Source organism: Tachypleus tridentatus, chromosome 2 (assembly GCF_004210375.1).
Source record: "Tachypleus tridentatus isolate NWPU-2018 chromosome 2, ASM421037v1, whole genome shotgun sequence".
Classification (NCBI taxonomy): Eukaryota; Metazoa; Arthropoda; class Merostomata; order Xiphosura; family Limulidae; genus Tachypleus; species Tachypleus tridentatus.
Window position 1 is genome coordinate 65,743,383 of NC_134826.1, and position 20,362 is coordinate 65,763,744.

At 36.2% G+C, this 20,362-nt stretch overlaps 1 long non-coding RNA gene across 2 annotated transcripts; it reads left to right on the forward strand.

Moving 5' to 3' along the window:
- Positions 1 to 1,369: 1,369 nt before the first annotated feature.
- On the forward strand, positions 1,370 to 16,019 carry LOC143244050 (uncharacterized). 2 transcript variants are annotated; one of them, XR_013024883.1, is made up of 3 exons: positions 1,382 to 2,203; positions 3,738 to 4,544; positions 11,541 to 16,019. It is a non-coding gene; the product is annotated as an uncharacterized LOC143244050 (long non-coding RNA). The 2 variants fall into 2 exon arrangements; XR_013024882.1 differs by lacking the exon at positions 11,541 to 16,019 and having other exon boundaries at positions 1,370 to 2,203; positions 3,738 to 5,415.
- The last annotated feature ends 4,343 nt before the right edge of the window (positions 16,020 to 20,362 follow it).

The following is a 20,362-nucleotide window of genomic DNA, read 5'->3' on the forward strand; positions in this document are numbered from 1 at the left end:
ATGGTAGCTGTCACTAATTTTGCAGTGTAAGACTAGAGGGAAGGCAGCTAATCATCACAACCCATCGCCAACTGGGACGACTCTTTTATCAACGAATAGTGGAATTAACCGCCACATTATAACGCCCTCATGCCTAAAATGACAAGAATGTTTGGTGCGATGGGAATTTGAACCCGCGACCCTCAGATTACGAGTCGATTGCTTTAACCACCTGGCCATGACAGGCCCCTTCTGACATGGAAAACCTTGCTTCAGTCAACACAACGGTTTAATCTTCTGTGGTATGTAAATGAAATAACTTGGGGTTTGAATCCACGTTTTCCTTTATTGTTAAAAGACCTGTATTTGTCTTTATATCAGTTATAGATATACATTGTGTAATATATTCCTCTTTTATCTGTTTAAGAAAGACTAATTGTGCTCCAATGCTTTGCCCTCGGTCTGACCTCCAAAGGTAAGCTACCCAGTGCAATCTGAGAGTTGTAGGACGACATCACATATACCGGGATTATTTTTATATTCAGAAACTTCCTATCAAATGTATCGCACGCTGTTTTTTCATTCATACTAAACTTTTCGGCTCTTCTTCCACAAAAAGTTTGGTTCACCATGACGTGTTTCTTCTCTTGTGTGATACTGAAAGTATCAGTGTGAAGATACTTTCCTTTTATTATCCCTTATTTCCCTCCACAACTGACTAAATAAGGTTTTGTACTCTTGAACTATATTATTTTTAGTTTCCAGGTAAATTTTCATCTACTTGTCTATTACTTCCAGGAATTTTACATCATGACCAAAGAGATGGCGCCCCCTCACACACCTATACTTTTTGTCCTGTCAGCCCTATGAGCTGGAATAAAATCACAGTGAGAGAGAAAAAAAAATGCTTCTCTCTTCCAAGTAGAACTGGCGACCTATGAATTTGACGAAACTAATATGTTGCAGAGAGAAAAATGAATATATTCAGTCTCTGCATTCCTTTCTTCACTGAAATTCACGTAAGAAAAAAGTTATAAAAACTTTCTTTACAGTTGCCGCGTGTGTACTTGAGAATAATCGCACAAATGATCTAAAGGTTGCACCTGTTTAAATAAAAAATATTCCAAAAAATCTACTGAAAAAGCTGTAACGTAAGTTTTTTTCAGAACAATGAAGAGCGTATTAAAGTAGAAGCAAGGACTAAGTATTCTCCCTAGAATTAAAATAAAACTGAGTGAAATAAACTATTAAAACTTTTTTAGATATGCATTTAATACGATAAACGAATGGTTAATATTGTGCTAATCATTGAGTTCGAGATTATTGTTAATTTCCTCTACTAAAACTGTAAACTTGGTAACATGGCGAGCAATCAAAAACAAATTCACGTTTAATTAAGGATATTCCTTATATTTTTCTACGCGTGCGCAAAGCAGTTGGTACGTGAGGTTGAGCACGTTGTGCGTGATACTACAATCTGTGATGTCGAGAAACCCATTTGTAGAAAAATATACAGGGTGAGCCAAAAGTAGGTGGACAGTAAAAAAACCTTTATTTAGAGATCACGTATACGTACAACTATATGTAATAAGACAATTATATTAATGAAAATAAAATGTTATTTATTAACGCAAATGCTCAAATTGTTGAGATTTCCAATACTCTTTTAACACCCATATTCTTTTATCTGTATTTAAAGTATTTGACATTATGGGTTCTATTAACAATCTAAAAAAAAGAAAACAGATTAAAGTAAAACAAATGTAATTATACAATTGTAATTATATAACACAAATAATATAGTTGCAACATATTTATAATATACAATTGCATTAATATAACCGATACATAAACCTATTCCAAATGTTGTCCACCTACTTTTGGCTCACCCTGTATATGCAAAAGCGACTCGTTTGGGTTGAGAATATATTTTACACAGAAGAGCGAACAACGTTGTTTTTAAAAACAATGTTTTTATCGTGTAAATATTACCACGAATTGTTCAGCGTGATTTCGGAAAAGTATAACTGCAGCACGGTATTGACTATCCGAATATTTTCGGTCATATGAACGTGATAAGCCGAAGCGAGTGAAGTCAACATATTAGATTTTAAAGTTCGTTTGGAGTTAAAAGCTTATTTACAAATTTTAACATGGATAATTTACAACTAGCAGAAAACTGATGGAAAGATTTGAACTTCAGACACAAGGTGATGATTGAGCTGTAAGGTCGACTATTTTATATCTTGTATTTTCCTTTTCTGTTTCTAGGTTCCAAAGTTTATGTTTTTTTCACTAACTACCAACACTAACATTAGTAAGTTTTTTTTCTGTTTAGAATTGGAAGTGTTTGTTGTATTTTGTACGTAATTATACCTACATAAACTGGAATTACATGCTATTACTATATATTACTAAAATATAGAAGACATCTCTATTTTTGTGTTTATATTTGAATATTGTGTAAATGTTTATGGTAAAATAATTTTCAATCGATACTTGGATTTTTTAAGGGAAAGTAACAATACGTTAAGAACGGCCTTATGGTTTGAAATGAGCTAAGTTGTATAAAGATGTTGCTTCGAAGAAAAAGAAGATATATGGTTGAAATATTTGATATTGTCATATCCCGAGCAATTATTTGTCACTTTGATATACGTTTTATAAATCAGTAATATGCTTTTTCAGATCTGATTGAATATCGTTTAAGTTGAGTGACTAATGAGTAATATTTGTCAAGCGATTTTCTAATAATACATGTCACGTTCTTGACTTACATTAAAACACGGGTCTCGAATCAATCGTAAATACACGTGATTTAATTGATCGGTTGATGTGTACGTGTTGCTTACGTAAGTTATGTTTACTCACTGACATACGAAACATAGTTTTGCATGTATGTGTTCTATGTTACCACATAATAACATTTTTATTTTCATGAATACATTGTATTTAAAGTTATTTACTATATTGTAATTTTCAAATAGTATTTTTGTGTATCTTGAAAGCGTAATCAGTTTGTTTTATTTAGGGACGTTGATGATTCAAGGTAAATGCTATTTCGAGGAGCGAAAATAGAATTAGTCCTTCGACTAAGATTATAATATGAAACTTTCGTTTCCTACAACTGTTTTTATGGACAAAATCTTGTGTTACTTTGAATATTTTAAAATAATTTAAAATTAACCACGTTTTGTGGTGTCAGAAATTTAGATAAGTACTAGAATTTCTAAAGTTTCAGTTCTGAAAGTTTTATAAACCTTACTGTGTACAAATGGTAGTATGGAACTCCTTGTTCTACATGTTAGCCATCTAGAACAATATTACCTTTACAGCTGGGTACAAAATTATACGAGGCTAAAATTTGCTTATCTTTTTAATTGAAATGATACCGTGAAATGATTTCACAGAAAATACACAGAGAAAAACCATACGAGATCGGCAAATTTACTCAAAATTGCAAACGGACCAAAAATACAGTGGTTACCACTTTGTATAAGATACTTAACACAGGTTATTTAATATACCAACACTGCAAATACTGTCTATAATATTTATAACTATTAACAAAGAAAGCAGCAAAAATATTCTAAAAACTAACTCTATGTAAACATTGAATAAAATTATCTCAGACGATAATGAACACTACACCATACAGCAAATAGTAAGGCCTTTAATTGACGTAAAAAAATGATGGTGTTAGAAATAACTTTGCAACCCTTTCTTGTATTGATTAATGAGCTGTTTTTTATCTATAGCAAAGAACAGCTGGAGAAACAAACGTGTGGCAATATTCTTTTTAGAAAAGATTCACATATTAGCAGTGAGCAAAAACGTGGGACAATATTTTTTTTAAAAGAAGATTCACATTCGACCAGTAACTAGGTATGTATTTATCTTCATCCTTCCATAAGTTATAGGAACCAATAACTAATGAATGGACTTCTACATCTTGCCAAATGTTATAGGAACCAAGAACTGATGGATGGACCTCTATATCCTGACACACATTATAGGAACTACTTTCTAGGATTTACCAATCACACTAGTTTATTCTTATTAAAGCTTTTGTCTATGTGAAAAAAATCATGTTCCTCAGAAACCTTGTTGTTTTTATCAGAAACCTGAGCTTCGCTGCCATGGATGCACATGGAACTGAAAATGAAGGATTCACATTTTTATGGTAAAGAACAATTCGACCGAGTAGAAAGTTAAATGCTAAATTATATATTTGTTTATCAACTTCTAGGATTTATGGTCCTAATTTAACTTGCATCTTACTGTAAAGGAAGGAGAAAATTACATCTATGTAAATGTTACTGTAATTGGTAGGCTTTGAAAATTAAGCAGAGTGTAAAGGTGGTTACTGATAATAACAGACCTGTTAAAGATGCTGATGAGTTCACACTTGGCAAAGTAGGACTTTTGTTTCTATACTCCAGTAGTTTTTGTATACTAGGTATTTGAAAAAAAAGAGAAGCCACCCTTTCAAAGGAGACTCACCTGTGGTCCATTGAGATGTATTCTTGAAGGTTAAACCAGAGGGACTAAAAACAATCATGAAGGTTTGTTACAAAAATCAGTCTTAGTGGGTAATATTACAAGGTTAATTGAAGTTGCGTCTGATCTGTTAGTCTTAAAATGAACTATATGTACAGTAAGCCTCACCTTCATTAATGATTCAATATGACACAAACACCATCCAGCTGCTACTTTAAATGTTGGAAGAATAAGTAACCATAAGGAAAATTAGTGGATTAAACTTTGAGCCAAAACATTTCTTACACATAGAACTGCAATAAACATAAGACAAACATCCTAAACTGATAATAAAATTTTCCAATACTTGTGTTTCATGAGGAATAAAAATATATATTGAACTGTAATTAAAGTATTCCTGATGGTGGACTCAAGCAACAGGATCAACATAACAAACTTCAAGATTCTCTGGTGTGTATCCTAGTGTAGGGTTAGTTAGACTCAATCAGTAGGATCAACATAACAAACTTCAAGATTCTCTGGTGTGTATCCTAGTGTAGGGTTAGTTAGACTCAATCAGTAGGATCAACATAACAAACTTCAAGATTCTCTGGTGTGTATCCTGCTGTAGGGTTAGTTAGGCTCAATCAGTAGGATCAACATAACAAACTTCAAGATTCTCTGGTGTGTATCCTACTGTAGGGTTAGTTAGCCTCAATCAGTAGGATCAACATAACAAACTTCAAGATTCTCTGGTGTGTATCCTACTGTAGGGTTAGTTAGACTCAATCAGTAGGATCAACATAACAAACTTCAAGATTCTCTGGTGTGTATCCTAGTGTAGGGTTAGTTAGACTCAATCAGTAGGATCAACATAACAAACTTCAAGATTCTCTGGTGTGTATCCTAGTGTAGGGTTAGTTAGACTCAATCAGTAGGATCAATATAATAAACTTCTAACCCTACCCCTCTGTGTGGATTCCTGTTCGTGGTGAGGGGACCTCCCAGGGAAGGTTCTGTTCTTTCATTTTACCTCCTCTGGGATCTAAACATCCACCCACGTGTTTGCCATGCATGGCAACCCATGAAGGGGAGGAGAGGATCCTGATGGTTGAGGAGTCCAACCCTAACACACCACTTTGGCCTTGAATTCCTGTAGACGGGCAGCCTTGGGGTGGCACCCATGGGGTTAATCGGCTGGTCCACTTGAGCTAGGGCCAACCAAGTGCCAGTGTGGGATGTTTTCAACAGGTGTTGTGGACAATGTATCTGATGCTAGTGTTTGGGTATAGTGCTCACAAAACCCTGGCGTTGCTGCAGTGTCCTTGTTTGACATTGTGGTGCATCCCCTCGTAGGGCTCCATGGTGGGTGGGGTCAGTGGGCACTGACATTTCCTTTTTTTTATTATGGATCCTCCAAATAAAATCTTAAATTAAATAGTGAAAAAAAACAGTCTATAGGTAAACGACCACGTCTTGAAGATTCTGAGTAGCAATCTTCAACATCTGTAACACCTGTTGCATCTCATTTTCTTATCCTATATTCTCTTTCAAACAAACCATCAGGGTAAATGTCTCCCTTTTTCATTCAGAAGATGGACTTGCTGGCTCTCCAAAGTCAGTAAAGAAGCTTCGATCTGGTGACATATTGGTGGAAACATCCACATCTCAACACACTGAACTCTTCTTACATTCAAAGGCAATTGGGGATATATCTATTGAGATTACACCTTATGCTACTTTGAATTTATCATGAATAGTTATTGTTGAGAGGGATTTGAAGAACAACCCCCAAGTCAGAGATTCTCACTGGTTTCTCCACTCAAGGAGTTTCTGCAGTGAGGCGTATCTCCACTCGCAAAGATGGAATTACGATACTGACCAATGTCCTCATTCTGATATTTACATCACCACGTCGACCTGCCACCATCAAGGCAGGTTATCTTAATTGCAGGGTGCGGCCATACATTCCAAACCCGATGTTTCCAGTGTCAGCAGATCGGTCATTCAGAGACGTCATGTCGTGGTTCCTTGTCATGTGGTGGCAAGGACCATGATGCCTATGAGTGTGAAACGAACCCTCATTGCTTCAGTTGCAATGGCTCTCACCCATCCTACTTTTGTTCTTGCCCTAAATGGTTGGAAGAAAAACAGGTGCAGGGTTTGAAAACAATTCATAACATTACTTATACTGAGGCTTGAAAGTTGCTATCCACCACTGCACTCCCACTGTGCAGTATAGTGGAATATACTATAATAATCTATTATTATGTCCATAATAATACATTCCATTTGATTTAGTGGAATGAAGTGCAGCCAGATCTCTCTGTGCCTCCAAAAGAATCATTCTCAAAACAAATGAAAAGTCTTTTGATTTCCATGGTTAAAAAAGTTGATGAATCAACTTCAACACCCATCTCTTTTCCTTACATACATTCCAGCAAATCCCAAGATCCACTTCCTTTGGTTCTGGGTACAGGCATTTCTTCGAATACATCTTCTTCTCCCACTCTAAGATGCAAAACAACCATTTGTTCACATCCTCAGTCACTGGAATCCTCTTCCAACAGCAAAGACCTGCCCAGTTGACCCAGGGTAGGATCCATGGAGGTCAATAGACCTCCCTCGAATAAAGACAGTAAAGAGAAAAGATGTGGTCATAAGCAGAAGGGTTCTCCACCCAGCTCACCTACATATAAGTAAAAATGGCCACCTTGACACAATGGAACTGTCGAGGTTTACATTCTAATCTGGATGACATCATAACACTGATTGCCTCCTACCATCCTGGATGTCTTTCCTTACAGGAAACATTTCTGAAACCTGCAGATACTGTCACCTTTTGGCAGTTTTCTTTGTACAGAAATGACAGGCTGTGTGATGGATGAGTGCTTGGAGGGGTTATTGATCAGCATGTGCCCACCCTGTCTTTGCCACTCGATACACCCTTGAAGGCCATAGCCATCTGTGTTTCCCTGAGTCATACAATCACTGTTTGTTTTCTCTACCTGTTGCTTGGAGAGACATATGATTAATCAGATCTTGATGCTCTCATTGAACAGTTGCCATCTCCCTTTTTAATCCTGGGGGACATTAATGGACATCATCCCCTCTGGGGAAGTGCTGATCTTGATAGGAGGGGTTGCTCTGTAGAGTATATGCTCTCATGTCACGACCTTTAATCTTTTCAATAATGGTTCTTCTACTTTTCATGCACCTAGTAAGTCCTTTACTGCTGTTGATCCCTCAATTTGCTCCTCTTCACTATTCTTCCATTTTTCATGGAGGGTTGACAGTAATTCACAAGGCAGTGATCAATTTCCTATAATTTTGAGAGAGACTGGCCGTGGTTGATGCCAACTGACCTGCGTGCCCCGATAGAAGCTGGATCAAGCAAACTGGCCCTCTTTCACTGCTCTCGCAAAACTTGATCCTGTCATTGCCTGTAAGCCATCAATAGACGACTGTGTGGCAGCAGTAACTGACTGTATTATACAAGCAGCTGCTCAGTGTATTTCTGAAACCTCGATACATTTTCCACATGGTACGGAAGGCTCACAAACAGGCCTGGGATACTTTTTGTAGATATTCCATACTCTTGAACCACATTGCTTTCCAACAGGCCCGTACACATGCTTGATGGGTAAGACATCAAAGCCAGGAGGAATCTTGGATTAAGTACACAGCCAGCATATCTTCTACCACCAGTTCCAAAGTCATATGGGACAAGATCTGAAAGGTCAGTGGGCAACATAATTCTGTTCCCCTCTTGATCTTGCTCTCTGATGGCCAGGAAGTAGCTGATACCTGAATTATTGCTGATACTCTAGGTAAAAGCTTCTCTCTCTCTAAAACTGTTTGCATGTACTTTTGCTGCCGACGTGGTATTCACCCTAATCCTGAACTTCATATCGGTGAAGTTGTGCTGCCTGTGGTCCCCGAGTCAAAGTTCTTGGGGCTTATATTTGACCTAAGCTGACTTTTATACCATATATCAAGCAGCTACAGGTAAAATGTACAAAAGCACTGAACCACTTGGGGAGTGGATCAATGTTCTGTGCTAAAGATATATCGTGCTCTTATTTGATTAAAACTGGACTGTGGATCACTGGTCTATGGCTCTGCCAGAATGTTGGCCTTACAGATGCTGGACTCAATTCATCATCGAGGACTTCAGCTCTGCACTTGGGCTTTTTGCACTTCCCCACTTCAGAGCTTATACATAGTCTCATGAATCTTCTTTGCACATCTGCCATTTGCAATTGTCTTTACTATATGCTTCGAAACTTTGTTCCTTACCAAAGCAATCCCACCTGGGATTGTGTTTTCCTTCCTTGGTGGGCCATGCTTTTTCAGAACAGACAGTCTACCATTGCTCCTTTTGACCTTCATATCCAGGTGCAGTTGGATGAATTGGGTCTGTCCTTGGATAACATTGCTGTATCCACTGGTCAGCCCATCCCACCACAGCTTCTTAAAGTTCCCAAATGTGACCTATCTTTAAGGCATCTGAGAAAAGCCGACACTCCCAATTGGAAATACTGTCTGTTATTTGCTGAACATGTTTTGAACTATCCTTCCATTTCTATTTATACAGATGGTATGAAAACAGTTGACCGTGTGGGCTCTGCCATGATTTGTCGTGATTAGGTGGTTGCTCACAGAATCCCCTCTATAGCTTCTGTGTTCACTGCTCTTGATCACAGAGAAGCTAAGGAGTACTCAAACACCACTATTTATATTGACACGCTTAGTTCTCTACTGGCCCTAGAATTGCTTCACGTTAGTTGACACCCTGTTCTCGCAGATATTCAAAACTGACTGGCCCATTTCTCTTTAACATCTACTTCTATTCAGTTTTTATGGATACCCTGCCATGTTGGTATTTGCAGTAACGAGCTTGCTGATAGCTGCTGAATCTGTCTGCTCTGGCACTATCACTGCTGTACCTATTCCATACATGGACTGTGGTCCAAGGCTCGGCTCCATGCCAGCTGGCAGTTGAGTTGGAGTAAGCAACGTGAAAACAAGCTTTTCCAAATAAAACCTTATCTTGGACTTTGGCTGTCGTGCTTCCATGAGGATCGGAAAGAGGAAGTTGTTCTAACTAGACTACATTGGTCATAGTTTTTAACTCATCATCTCTTTTACCTGGAACTGATGCTTCAGTGTGTAGTCTGTGTAACACTCACATCACAATAAGCAACATTTTACTTTCTTGCCATTGTTATGACTCTCAACGACAGCACCATTTTAAACATGTTCTGCCCAAAGGTTTGTCCATAACACAGTCTGTGTTATTGGTGATGGTGACACTGTCCACCTTGGAAATGTTTTTAGCTTTTTAAAGGCCATTAATCTTTTTAATGCCATTTAAGTTTTTAATTTATACATTACACCTTTTTTAATGTGATTCCCTTTTAAGAATTACAGCCCATCTAGTTTTATTTGAAAATGGCCGTAACATCAAATAACTCAACCAGGACTGAGAAGGCCAACTTCAGGTGACTAATGCTGCTGTTTGAACTACCTGTTAGTCATCCTGGTGAGTTATTATTAAAATTTTCCTACAAGTCTTTTAAAACTTTTATTACTTTACTTTTTGAAAATGACCATAATGTCAAACAACTCAGAACCAGGATTGGAAAGGTCAACTTCAGATGACTGACGGTAGTTTTTGTATTAACCTGTTATTCTTCCTGGTGAGTTATGATAATTACAGTTATGCTACAGAAAGTCCTTTACAACTTGTATTACTGTAGATTTTCTCTTGAAACTGTAGACTAGATGTAAACATTGGTTTTATGCTATTTATGTTTTAAACTTTGTTTTGTTTTACATTAACTTCCTTTTATAAATTTTACTAAATTTACTTTAATTTTAACTTTTCACCAGATGTTTGGCACAGGTAGCCTAGTTGCTTTTTGCTCTAAAACACCAAATCAGCTAACCAATCAATCTAACCCTACAATAGGATACACAATAAAGAATCTTGAAGTTTATTGTGTTGATTCTACTGATCGAGTCTAACTAACCCTACAGTAGGATACACAACAGAGAAGTTTATTATGTTGATTTTACTGATTGAGTCTAACTAACCCTACAGTAGGGTACACAACATAATAAGCTTCTCTGTTGTGTATCCTACTGTAGGGTTAGACTCAAGCAGTCGTAGTCTCACGATGATGTAACTGATTATAGTATTTTCAATTCTTTTGTCCAGTACATGTTCTGGATATTATTTTCCAGTTGGTGGATTAAGCGAACTGGAAAAACTAGATTTTATAAGATTGTGGATAATCAGTTTGATTCCAGGGATAATAAAAAATTTAGGTTTATTTCCAGTGATAACCTTTATTTTATGACTAGAATAATTACTGTTTATAGAAGTTTGTATGATGCTCCTAAACAAAAAGTTGTATTCAAAATAAATTTTAATTTGTGAAGAGAATTTAACCACATTTGATGATGTAACAGTTGGAAAAAGTCCAGAGCATTGACCCTTTAGCTGCAGAAATAAATTATCAACCAATCAAAATTTAGTAATTAATTGGATGCATTCCACAGGCTTTTGCTCAATAGAAATTAAAGCACACCGTATGGCGTGTTCTGCAGATAAGAGGTTAATGAGGGTAGTTCTAGTGTACTAGTAGTTGTGTTAGATAATTTGAGAGTTTTTGTTCAAAAATCCTGTTTCATCCAATCGTTCATCATATGGTATAGTTTACAATGAAACTGACGTATATCATGGTAATTTGTATGACCTGTCTACGGATGAACACACGTAACTTTGTCATAGATTTAATATAATCATTATCACATTAAACATTCATTTAAGTAAAATAATTGTAACAATTTGTGTAAAGGTTTTGTGTTTATAAGGTGGTGAATAAAATAGTGATTTGTCTTTATAAATAAAATCTGTTCTGAAAAAGTTAAAAAGATTAGTTTATTCTTTGGTAATAATCAAAATGAATAAATAAATTCTGGGTGATTCTTTACACGTACAGCTGGATTTAATGTTGGATTTAATCACTTTTACCCTTGTCTTGTACTGTATTATGTTTTGTTCTTTTTTCTAGATGCATGTTTTCTATCATCTTATTCATGGCTGGCTAACTTATGGATTTAATAAAAGAGATTCTTGTACAAATATAAAATGATAGTGATTTGTATTAATGCTGTTGGTCATCTTGATTGTAGAGAAATGTTCTGTATCTACATTAGCCACATGTGAAAAGTGATATTGTCTTTATACCAGTGCAAGTTATAATGTAAATTACATGTTTTCTATTTCTTTCAAGAAATGTGGTTGTTTTGGCCTACTTGGAGAATATTACAGTTTCAGAGATGGGATTATAGCATTAACCATCTTGTTCTTTCCTACTTAGAGAATAGATTTGTTTTAATGTAGAGTTGAATCAGTCCATGAAGTATTTGGATCTTTGTTTCCTATCATATTTTGTTAGCTATTCTATACAATTTAGCAATACTACAATTAAAATATCATTTAAAGAGAGTTGCAGTCATTTATAAGTAGGCCTATAACAATGTACGATAGTGTACAAGTGTTCAAGGTTGTAGAAACATTAAAAGAGAAAATAAACTAATTTGTTATAGTTAACTGGTCTGGACATTGCTTTATTTTCATCAAATAATTGAAAAGAATCCACTAACGACAGCACAAAATTAAAACAATTATTTTATCCTATTACACAGTACTTTTTAGAGTAATGGAATCTTAGTTTATTAATGTATACATTAAAAGAAACAACAGCTTAGTATCAATTCATGTGTTTGTGTGTATTTGGAAAAAGATAGCATTATGAAGAAAATGTTATATTTATACTAACTCTGTGAACACTTCTCAGAACTATATTGTCAAAGATTTTGTGTGCATTTGATTTTTCAGTGACCTTTGTATTTAAAGAAAAGTCAAGCAGTTTAAAAAAAACTAAAGCATAATAGGTTAAGAGTAATGTTTTACATGGGTGTGTAAAAATATGGAATGTTATATTGTTGGGTATGTTAAGAATTAATGTAAACATACTCAATTGTTTTAACTACTGTTTAGCTTAACCTCTGTCTTAGTGATCAACTTAACATGACCATCTCTTCCTATATTTTGATATGTAGCTACCAAATTCATTTTATAAACTATCTATTCATGGTGAGCCATTCTTTTGGACTAAAAACTGTGTGTGTGTATAGGAGATGCATATCCCTCCTTCAAAGAAAATATACATCTAATGTGTTTTTTGATTATTTAAGTTCCTTCAAGTTATCTAGTATAGGTAATATTGTAAACACACTTTGGTAAACCGTAATATTAAATAATGAACATGAGAACTTTAAAATATTATGTTGATAAATGAGGATACATACATGAACAATATTCTTGTAAGATAATATCCAAACTAAATAGATCACAGATGTATGTTTTGATAAATACACTTGAAAACCAAACAACTTAAAGTTATTCCAGTCTTGGTCAAATGAAGTACCTAAATGCATAAGGCCATTGTAAAAATTTGAGATATAATGCAAATGTCAATTTATTGTTTGACATTACTTCTATTACTTACCCTTTTTCTTATCTCATTTCTTTCTGTCAAACGCTTTTGTTAATTAATTCAACACGAAATATTAAGTGCATGCCACCACTTCAGGTATCACACCATTAATGGGCACTATAGCTGTGGCTTCAGGTGCTGGGCAATTTGTCTATGTTTATTTTCTGGGAGATAGAACATTATATGGGTCAACTTTTAGCCTCAGATGTTACCCCTATTCCTCTTATACCTGTAGAATCTGTTTATCTTGACAAGGAATTTGATCTTTTTTTTGCCTCTTGATTTTGCCATGCCATCCCATATCCTCATGAGGAATTTTGTTCAGTCATCCATTTCATTTCCTGACTTTATTTTTCAGGTCTGTAATGTTTTATACCTTATTTTTATCTCTTATAACAGTATTCTTTGTTTATGTGTGAACCATATTTGATATTTGCTCCATGCTGACTAATTTGTATCCCAGATGTGTGATTGTGTTACTATGCCTCATTCACCATGGGGTTCAAATTTAGTTAGAGAGATTTGAAATTTCATTTTTTGCTCCACCTCCCTTGAGATCTCATAACTTGCCAGCATCTATTGGAGGTGGTACAGGACCTCCTTACCCCAACAGGCTATCAAATTATCAGTCACCAGGGTTTTACTTTCCTCTTTTGGAAAACAACAAACAAGGCCTGTCAGTGATCTCTCCTGCCTTTGTTCATCTCCAAAGTGGCACCATGAAATCTTACCTCACTCTTCAGTGGACTTTTTCTTTGGGTCTGTTGCTGAGCAAGATGGTCATTTCCAATGCCTATTTGCATATTCCTATCTTGAAACAGTCTCGTCCTTATCGTTGGTTTGTCCTTCAAGGGAGAATACCAGTTTTGTGCCCTACATTGTGGGTTTACTTTGGCTCCTTAAGTTTTTCAGGTAACTCAACTTAGATGTCTTTTTCATCACTCCTTGTTCTATGGAATTGTCAGTGTGCCATGCCCTGTCTGCTCCCTTGCTTTCTGCATGGGACACTTTGTCGCTTGTGGGTTGGTTTGAGGTTTTCTGTAACTGCACTAATTTCCCTTGGCCATGGACACATGCTCCCTTGAGTGGACTCTGCACTATCAATGTAACCTTGGATCCCTTGGATACTCCCATCACTCTTTCCCTTGTAAACGATCTCCTGTGGTTTGTGATGACAAAAACCCACTTGAAGTAAAAATGTGTCCCAGGAACAATGTTTCAACCTTCTTAGGTCATCTTCAGTTTAGCATTGTTCTCTGCTTTATCACTCAAAGTTAATACCCATAGCAGCCATTTTGAGATCTCCTATGGTGGGTGGACCAGACTCGTACATTGGCAAGTTTCCCACTTCCTCCTCCTCCAGACATATATCTCTTTATGGATGCATGAGTTGATTACCAGGATTAGGCACTTACTCCACCCACAGTTTTTTTTTCCAGTACTACTTCCTTTAATACCCAATCCCTTTCATCAACCCCAAATACCAGTTATACATCTCCCACGTCATGTCTTTTGTCTTCATGTCTGGCTTTTGTTTGGTTTGTGGGTAGAAGACCCAGTTTTTTCATTATGTAGCTTCTCATTTATCCTCCCTTAGTGGAAGTGTGTTAACAATCTCCCTTGTTTGTTGTTGACATTACACATCCATTTTGCCACTGTACCTATCTTCTCCTTGATTTGGATTGTTCCTCTTTTCCTCAAATCTCAACAACTTGTGAAAGTAATTCCTCCTTTTTGCCATTTTCTCTACCCCCTATTTCTCATCTCTACCCCCTTCCAATCCAGATAAATTTCTTTGTCCTGTGCATGCCCTACATAGTTATATTTCCAACATGACTTCTTTCTGTGGTTCCCATCTCTTTAACCCTCAGCATCCCTCCTCATCCAAGAATCTCTCCCCTTTCACCCTCATAATGTGGGGTTATCTCTTGATTCAGTTGGTTTGTTCCTCCTTATCCCCTTCCCAGCTTTTGTACGATATTACCTTTCCTCAACTCCAGCACATCATTTTTCTTTCATTTATTGTCTTCATTGAGCTTTGGAGGAAGTTCTTCAGCAATCAGGCATGTGAATCAACCCAAACACATTTATCTCCCATTATATATATGTATAATATTGTGGTTTCTACTTCTTCGAGTTTTCATCTTTTACCTGCAGCTATACTCCAATCTTCTGTGCAACTCTGACACTGGGTAGTTATTTATTAATTTTCTTTCAGGGGCTAAATCTTCATTCCTTAATTACTTGTATCCTCCTCTGGGGTGACCAGGTATTCTTTAACTCTAAATCCACACTGTACATGTTAAATCACACTTTTTTTATGGTTCCATATGCTCACCTTTGAGATGGGGTGGTTTCACAAGAACACTTATAGGTGAATAACTTTGCAATATTTGCTTTATAAATATGCCTGTTTCAGATTGTACCATCCCTGGACTGTGTAGTTTAAGCAGAAGGGGATAGCTGCCCATCCATGCCTTTCTTCAGTTGAATAAAATGGGATTGTCTGCTTTTCACAAGTTTTATGACCACCTGTGGGGTGTTGACGTTCCTCCAGGCTCAGTGACACATTCTTAATCCCCTCTTTCTTCTAGTGGAGTACAGGAGTCTTTACCACTTACAAACCTCTGGGATGGCCAACCATGAAAGCACTCTGCTGGATGGGTTTCACATATATGGCTATAATCATTCAGAGTACAGCAGTGGTATTCTGACAGTTTAGATGATGTAATATCCTCTGAGCTGTGATTAACCATACAAATGGAGCAAGACATCAACATGAAGTTCACCCCCCTCATCCTATCCTCTTGTGGATGTTGGTACCCTGCAAGTTAGTTTTGGATTTAGAGTGAACCAATTAACACAAGTCCTCACACATGTTTCACATTGTCTATCTTCCTCCATTTCTTTTTTTTTAATGTTGTGGGTCACAGGAGGGATACACGAGATTTTTCAGTTTTATCCATGGCTCTCCCTTGTTCTTTTATTACCTGGATGGTATTGCCCTTCAGATGTTTCCAATCTGTTTCATAGTTGCAAGAGTTGATTGCATGCAACAGCCTTCCTCACGATAACAGATGTTACATTACTGGATAAATAGCTCAGGGATGATTCTCTTTTCATACCTGGCAATTAAAGTAATTCTCCTTTCCCTGTTTCATGGGTATGAGGTGATGTTGGCATGATTCTCATCCTACCCCTGCACGAATGTCGGTACCCAGTGAGGTGGTTTTGGACATAGTTGCTTTACTGATTGTGGCCACTCTATATCATTGGACACATCCTTGTTTACTCACTTTTCTTATTGTGGGATTGGGTTACTATTTATTTCTTCAGTTTGGATCACTTTCATACTGCATTCTCTCTTACTCTGATCTGCTCCTCTTATTTTCCACTCTGAGGCAAAGAGTATACCTGGTCAGATGTGGTGCAGCTCATCTTCAAATCTGGCTCTCTCATGTATGGAGGTATCTTTTGGAGGCTATGTCTATTCTTCTTACACACCAGTCCCTCCTTGTAATCAATGTGGAATTCTAGCTAATATTGTGAATGGAGGGAAATACCACAGCAGAAGTTATGCATGATTTTTCCTAAACTGGAAATGTATTTCCAATAGGTACTTCCCTCTGTTCACACTTTTGAAACTTTGAAGTGATAGTTTGGTAGAGAGACAGAGAGGGAGGAGTCACCTGCATCAAATACATTTTCAATATAGGGAAATTATAACTTTCTTGATTAGTTTTAATATGATCAAACCTTGAGTTGTGTAACCAACTGTTTTGAGAATCCTGTGAAATAGCTGAAAAGTGGAGAATGCAACACTACCAACTTGGATTCTAAGAGTGTGTGTCTGAAATTTTGTTCTTCATGGTGGAAAGAGGTCTTTGTAGCAGTAAAGGACTCTGTGTTAGGCTTGTCAACCATCTATGACAGCACTGTGATAGAGAGGCTCAAGGTGAGTTAGTTTTTATTTTGTAACTTACTGAAATGAATCACAAGTTACTATTTCCGGTCTTCTGCTGTGCATTCGGAGTGCCTAAGATTATGAGATAGTTAACAATAACTTGAGAAAAAGGAAACGTTTAATACATTTAAACTCATTAAGGTTTGTATTTCTAAACAGTGTGTTTAGGGCGATACTATTGTTTGTCACATATTCACTGATCGGCACTAAAGACATACTCTGGTCTGCTTTTTTATGTATAATGAATTGAAATAAGTAACATTGTTCTGGTTCTAACTTTATCTGACCTTCCACTTTTAGCTAATATGGTATAGCTTCATATCATCTGATGTAAGAGGATGAGACTATGACACAGTTTAGTTTAAAACAGTTCACTTGAACTTTAACCTTAATTTCACAGGGTTAAAATGATAGCTGGTTTGTAAGTCTTAGTTATGTAGGTGATGCAGAGGTTGTGAAATTAAAGTTTATTGCTTGTTCTACAACTGTTTTGACTGTAAAACTAATTGGTAGTTACTTGTTTTTAGGAATATGTTACAAAAGTGATGGAACAGGAACATCTGTGCCATCTATTGAGAAATTTCAAGACTTTTCAGTGAACATCAAACCCAAAACTTCTTTCCCAACTGTGGATCTAATTCAGTCAGCATCATCCTCTTTCGAACAAGAGGCCCAACTACATCAAGAACAGTCTAATACTTCTACAGGAGTGGATCTTCCTCAAAATGTAGACTCACAGTTGGGTAGCAACATCTCATCACCTAGCTGTGGTGTGAGCCAATTGAGAGAAATGCTGCAAAATCTACATGTGCCTTTGGAGCACATTTACTGCAACACTACATGTAGCAGTCACAGCCATGGTTCTTTTCCTGATATGCTCACTTCTGGCAACAGAGTAGGACACACAATACCTGAATTAGCTGCCAGAGATGAAGAGGTCTATAACTTTAAAAAGAACATAAAAGAATGGTTTACTGCAAATCTGCAGGAGCACAGATGACAACCAGAGGGTGAGAAAGAAATATCACCTTTTTCTGCAAAATCAAAATTATGCTCACACAAAGATTCTATTCTTTCCAATTTTGTTTCAGTCACCCATGCTGGCAAAGCTGAGATGAGAATTTCTGAAATTAATGGATCATGGAACAATAATATGAAATGTAGCAAGAACTGTGGATCTAACCAAAGTCCACCTTCTGTTCTCACGTGTAATGGGAGTGGCAGTAGTTCTGGTTATAGCACCAGTAACGAGATGTCATATTCTCCTAAAACAGAGGAACTTTCATCTTTATTCCAGCATGAGAGTGTTTTGGTTCATGATTCTAGAACACCCATCTTTGCTCTGCATCCGAAGGCTAACTTCTACATTCCTCTCTTCCTTCATTCATCACTTCTTGCTCCTATCATCAGCTGTTTTGATAACAAAATACCAGTTTTACACCAAGTTAGCATTTCTGTGAATTTCAGTTTTGGCCAATGAGTGAGCAACAAGAAATGTTAGAAATGAATATGACCTGTGACAGCAGGATTATGTTGAGTTTCTGTGAGGATTAGAGACAAAACATAGTTTAGCATTACCATGCCATGAGCCATACTCTTTATAAGCACATAATGTAATTATACAGCTGAGATAATATGTGACTAATCATATATGAAGTTCTATATCTATTTAATGTTCTACTGTATTATTTACTTTAAATCTGTAATGACAGGAATAATTCGTAATAACTGTCATCTTAAATGGCCAGCATATAACATTTCTTTTTTCATTGCAGTTGAGTATTCCACTGTTTGTTTTTTATTCAAATTGGTTTAGCATAATCCCAAGGTCATAATAATGTACAGATGTTTCAACCAAATTGTACAGTGCTTATTTTATAATTACTAATCCATGTGATATTGTTTGTTGTAACAGGTTAATGGTGTATGTGTGCATTTAAACTGCTTTGGTGTTAACTTGCTAGGAAAGTGGAAAATATGAGAACCAACATGAAAGATAAACTCTCTCAAAAAATCTGAAATCACTTTCTAGCAGGCATTTTTAATGACAAGCTTTAATAACATAAGAAACTGATTGAATAACTAATCACAACACTTCCATCTATTGGAATAGCCTGCTGCATAGGAAACTCATAATCTTTGGGTTAAAGATTCAAATTCTCATATTCACCCTTTCAGCTGTTGGAGCATTATAAATGTGATGGTCAGTCCCATCTTTTATTGGTAAAGAGCAGCCAAATTGTGTAGTTAGCACAGGTTGCCCACAGTAACTATGCAAAAATTTCAACAAGCAAATAAATACTGCCCTATCTTTACCTCTCAGTAACAGAAACTGTTGAAATAAAGAACAGTATATCCTCAATATTTACATACCTGCTTCAGAAGCTGTTGAAACACTTAGTCATGTTTCTCTTGTTGCTGGTGTTTCATTTATATACTTCATCTTAATTAGCTATGTTACTCATTAGTTGTTTTAAAAAACAAACTAACAAGTCAGATATCTCAGACAATGATAAAGATATTGGTACTTCTCATTTGGGCTGTGTAGTTTCTGGTAAATCTGTGTTAACTCTGATGTAAAGATATGGAATTTCTTCAGTTAACAAAAGTTTTGTGATGCTACCATCACATTCATATTTCTGTTTCAAAGAATTACCCAGTCTGTTGTTACTGTCAAGAAGGACTGTGGAAAATACTAATTACAAACATGTTATAGATTGGACAAAGGAGGTTTGTTAAGGGTTTTAACACACAAATGTATCAAATCTTGAAACCATGGCTATTTATAAACTGTAACCCTTCACTCTAATGACATAACATTTCTTGCATGGTTTACTGCAAATTTCTGTTTCAACTATTTAACATCTTTTAAATTATCAAAGAAATAACATAGTACAATTACCTTGTCACAATATACTGTAAATATGACCTTTATCTCCAGTGTACCTTGACCTCATCTACACAGAAAGTAAGTTGTAAATGTAATGATATATTACCCCAGTTGACATCAACTGTCTAGATAAACTCTGCTACAGAACTGATATATCAGGATGTTCAATGGTGTTAACTTACCACAATTTAAGCCTTTTGAACACTGTTCTTTATAAATCTGATGCTAAAAAAACATGTATTAAAAGAACCACCAACAAACCAAAAGAAAAGTTTCTCATTTTGAGGAAGACCATTTCTCTCTACACATATTTATCCATGTTTTAACATGTGCACTTTGCAATTAGTCTCCAACTCTACAATATATCTGCCACCATATGAATAGAGCACACACAAAGTTTATATTATAAGCATTTCTTCTGTTACATTCTGTTCTTGTGACAAATGTTGTCCATCATATTCAGGTAATAACTAATCA